This window comes from Dreissena polymorpha, chromosome 8, assembly GCF_020536995.1.
Source record: "Dreissena polymorpha isolate Duluth1 chromosome 8, UMN_Dpol_1.0, whole genome shotgun sequence".
Lineage (NCBI taxonomy): Eukaryota > Metazoa > Mollusca > Bivalvia > Myida > Dreissenidae > Dreissena > Dreissena polymorpha.
The window spans coordinates 68,788,477-68,793,911 of NC_068362.1; positions in this window are offsets into that span (position 1 = coordinate 68,788,477).

Genomic DNA, 5,435 nt, shown 5'->3' on the forward strand with positions numbered 1-5,435 from the left:
TTGTTATCAGATCCCTAAATGAAGCTTTCGATTGTGGAAATGTATCTATAACACAAACTCAATGTATCGTAACATGTATTTTTACGGGTGATAAATCAATTCTTTGTATAAAAAAAATTAGCGCCCAATTACTCTTTAATATACTGTTGATAAAATTGCCTAGGAAGTAATAGCTTATAGATTAAAATTATTTCTGGACAAGTTAATCCATTACGACAAGACTGGTTTCATTAAAGGAATATACAAAATCGAGATATATAGTTAATATACGATACTATGCACTATTATAAAGACAATGATATCCCTGGGTTACTTCTCTTATTAGACTTGTAAAAAGCATTGGATTAATTGGCTTGGTCTTGTGTACACAATTCTCTCTCCTTCTTTAATTTCGGTCCAGACATTAAGCGTTGATTTCGTGCTTTTCATAAAGATTCTAAATCTGCTGTTTCTCAATGTGGCTACTTATCTTATTGTTTCCAAATTAAAAGGGGCTGCCGACAATAACATCCTTTCTCATATTATACTGTGATCCTCTGCGAATACGTGTTGTCTTTTGTATTGAGAGTAATAAAATAAAAGGTATAACTGTTCATGGAACTGAACATAAATTGAACCAGTTTGCGGACGATACTAATATTTTATCATTGAATCATTGAATGAGACACTTACTGTTTTACAGGATTTCGCAAATAGTTCAGGTCTTTTTTTTAATTTTGATTAAAAAAGCTGTTCGGATTGGAAAGAAGAAATATAGTTCTGATACCGTTAAATCAAACTTGAAATTAAACTAAATGCAACACAGTTTCAAAATTCTAAGAAAATAAATTTCTACGTTGTCAAGAAAACTTTATATTAATTAAAAGAAACAAAATTATGTAAACATGGAAAATATTTTTTTAAATTGAGAAAACTTCGAATTTTCAAACAAATTAGAAATATTACAACTGTGAAAACACATCGCCCGTTTGGTGCAAAAAAGGTACCATGTGACATTGAAATTAGAAGGCATTGGTACCTTGTTGCACCAATGGGGCGACATATTGTGTCAATATTCAATAACTTGTTAATAATAGTGCCTAACCCACCAAATTTCATTAAATCTTCTATTATTGAATCGTTTATTTTTATTTGGGGCGGGCATAGAAAATACGACAGTTTACGACAACAGTAAAATAATACAATGCAGGTGGTCTACAAATGATCAACATGGATGTATTCATTCCAGCGTGTATACTTACTTGGTTACAAAAGATTCAGTCATTTAGCGGGTAATCGATATATATCACAAAACTGTACTAGTACGCCACTCGTGGAAATATATTTTCTATGATCACGAGTGAAAAAAAAAACGATCTTACACTGACATGAACAAATTTTCTGGTTTTTTTTATGCCATTTTTTCAAAAAAATAATTAACAGCTGTTTCTCTTTTGCTGAAAAGTTACCCTTTCTCCCGTGGTGTGCCTCAATACATTTCAAAACACAAAATGACGTCATTAGTGTGACTAAATGACGTCATTATACCATCAAAATTCTCCAGTTAAACTCTTTTACAATATGAATAAACATTGAACAAGCATACAATAAAAAGAACATTTGTTGCATTCGGTGGAATGTCGATTTTAATTCACTCGTGATCATAGAGAATATATATAAAATTATTTATGATAATCTAAAAATAGAAAAATGAGTTCAGAACATTTGTTATTTTCACCGGTGAAAATAACAATTTGTATATTTTTACTGCTGTTATTTCACTGCAGAAATTTCATATTTTATCATTAGGTATAAAAGAAAAGTTTTTTTTAAGCATGGTTCGATGCTGGAATTCACTGTTTTAGTGATATATTTAAGAAAAGAACCCTTGTTCCTGTTAATGAATTAAAGAGAATTTACAATTTGAACATATATTGCATTCATTATACAGGAGTGACACGAGCTATAGCTAAATTTATTTATATATATTGTATAGCTTTGCCTTCACAAAAAATCATCAAACCATTTTTGCCACATTATTACAACTAGTGAAAAAAGAATCTGAGCAAAAAGAGTATATATACATTATAAATACAAATAATGAACAACTAACAGTGAAAGCGAAATGGTGTACCAAATTGAATAATATAAATAATGAAAATAAATGGAATTGAATATTTGAACTACCATTTGTTAAGAAAAATGACTTTCCAATACAGGGTGATTCACAGGATACTTGGAACAAATAGGCTTCTGAATTAAATGAAAATATCTGATGATTCATTATGTTCGTTTTGCGAACAAAGTGAGGAACATTTAGAATAGTTATTCTGGGCATGTCAAAAAATTTAAAGCAATTATAATTGACGAAATGTTACCAGGAAATCTTTTCCTTTTCATTAATAAGAAAATTTGTCTATTGGGATATTTTACAATGTCTACTAGAGCCGTAAATAATGTTGTTAAAGTTGACGCTAGTTGTACTTTATGCAACCTCTTTCAAATAATACCGTTGAGTTGTATGGTATATATATCTTTAAATGTGTTGCACATGCATTGTTTTCAACTCTTATTTTTGCAGATTTTATAACTTGTTCAAACTAGTATGTATACCCTACCGTTACTTAAATGAAAATGTATTTCTATCCCTTTTTATCTGTTACTGCAATTAATACATACCTTGATTGTGTTTACATACAGGAAATGTCTTCTTACTTTTTTTCTTGCTATTTTCATAATTGAATTACAAGTGACCGAAGTCGTACTTAAAATTAACTTTTTATTATTATTTTATATTTGTAGCTTATGCAACTTTTCCATCGCTGGTTGCATTATAATATTGTTCTATATGTTTTTCTATATATTAACGTGCAGGATTTAAATTTAATCTGTTTGCAATGGTTTTTAGTCATTTCATAAAATCGTCTAATTCTAACACGTTAGCCGATTATTGCTGACATGTCTCCAAATAGCTATTTGACTCATGTGGATGCTGTGCTTGTGTTTATTTTTATTTGTAACTTGGAACAACATGATATTCAGAATAATCTTTGTGTAATTCACTGTATGAAACATTTCGATCTGTATTGGTTCTAAACCAATCAAACAACGAAGACTGTTTCATTCCTAGAGGATTGGTCTAATACGAACAGGGCATCTACGATACATTAGTAAAGGTATGTTGCATATAAAAGGAAATTTAAGTGTACTTGATGTCTGTAGTCGCTAATAAATTTGTATAAAGACGACTACAATAATCGTCTTTTCTGGCTTCATTACATTCGTATTGTTTGCACGTGGCCGCAGATAAATCAGAAATGAATTGGAAATGTTGATAATGACATTCTGAAACATAATGTAAACGATCTGATAGTGATGGTAATGTATGCAATCTATCCCATCAGAATTGGTCCATTATGGGTAAGTTACTAATTTATGAACTGATACATCTGCAGTCATAAAAGCAGGCATAAACATATAGAATTTTATAGTTGAAACACCAGCAGAAGCTGTACGATGCTTTGCGAGATTAAACATAACTCAAATAACATACAGTTTTCGAAATGACTTTTTTTTCACATTTAATTCCATCATCACATTTTTAACAAAAAGTTAGAAACGAACTTTATGAAATGTATCCGTGATTATGTAAATGTTCCCGTGATTATGTATCTGAAATGCCGTAGGAAGCCCAACAGCACATTAACCGCAAAAACGCGAATCTGAAGAACATAATCGCCTTTCATATGAGCAATACTGTCTGAGATAAATTGAGATCAATTGAAAGACATGACAAATCGAACAAAATGTAATTTCTATAAATAGCAACATGACAATGCGGGATAAACTCGGCTAGGCTAACTGCATTTAACTTTTCTTGCCCTGAGCATCAACCCATAGCTGAATAGGGTTTATTTATTTGGTTTTCTAGTCGTCATATTATATGTTTTACAGATACAAAAAGATTAACATAAATTACTTTTATGCTATTTTATCTGAGAAAGTGTTAAGACTTTATTTAGCTTTTTTACTATTTAATAAATTTGAGCCTAAAAGAAAAATATTTGTGCATAGCGTATATACCTTACAAAAAGTTCGCGTTGTTTGTACAGTACGTCACTTTCAAGTTTGTTTTGCTTTTAAAACATATGATTTTACAATATTATTTTTTTATGTTTATATTGCCGATCAGTTTTTATATTTTCAAATGTAATACTATTTTGTTTAACTAATTTGAGAATTATTATTTTATTTCAACTGCCATATATATGATTGTTAATTTAATCTTAATCGCAAGGAAAGCCATCTTTATGCTACTTAATAACATGCAATTATTAAAAATATCAACGCACACAATCGGAACATGCATTATAAACGGTACACGCCATAATATAACTATACAATTTCATATAAATGTGTGTCGCTTCTTTTTACGAAACCCTGTGTCTTTAACATTCATATTACAGAGAAATAAGTGTTAAAATAAATACCAACGTCTTGGCATCAAGTTCAAATGTATGTTTATGCATATTTGTTGATGATAAATATATGAATGCAAAGTGCAAAATGCTTTTTTGTTAGACGTTTAAATAAGAGCGATTGAGTGAATTTTTACTTAATATAAATATATTTGGTTATTAAATCGCCAACGATTGATTAACATACTCTTACCTGATTACTACGATCTCAAAACGAACTATGAACGGATTATAAACACAATTTTAAAATACTGTGTTTGTTACCTTGGATACCAAAATTGTTAAATTAATTATAAATGATTTGATTTTGAATAGAACACAATAACGTCTTTATAGTTGTATTGCAAAAAATCAAGGACAAAACACACTACTCTAATTATACGACTGCATTTTTAAATTAGGCAAAGCACAACTTAGGGTGTTGTTTAACTAACGTAATTACATTATGTATGGTCAACAAGTATTTACCGGAATAATAATCATCTATGGACCAAATACATAAGCGTTTAATTCCTATCAGTTTGAATATGTTGACCCTTTTCTCATGTTCAATACTCAGCGACGGAATCATTTCAAAAAATGGTTTTGTTGAAATATCTATTCCATATGACTAGGTATACTTATAGAAGAGATATCACTTTAAAGATAACGAATATGAGCATAAAATCACTTGTGAGACGAGAGCTATATTTGATCAGCATCGTTGTATATAAGATGACGTCAAGTAGAAGATATTCAATGGCACAATTTTATTTCCGAGTCAATCTGTTAGTGCTAGTACAACATTGGATGCCATCATGTACGACATATATTGCATGTTGTCTAAGAAATGATCAAGTCACACCATATCCCTTTTCTCGAAAAGTTCGCACTGCATGCCTATGTTATACTTGGTATTGTGTTCGGAGTGAGCAATGTGAAAATTTGACACTTTGAAAATTTGACATATTTTCGCATACTTAAAAACGGGAACCAATA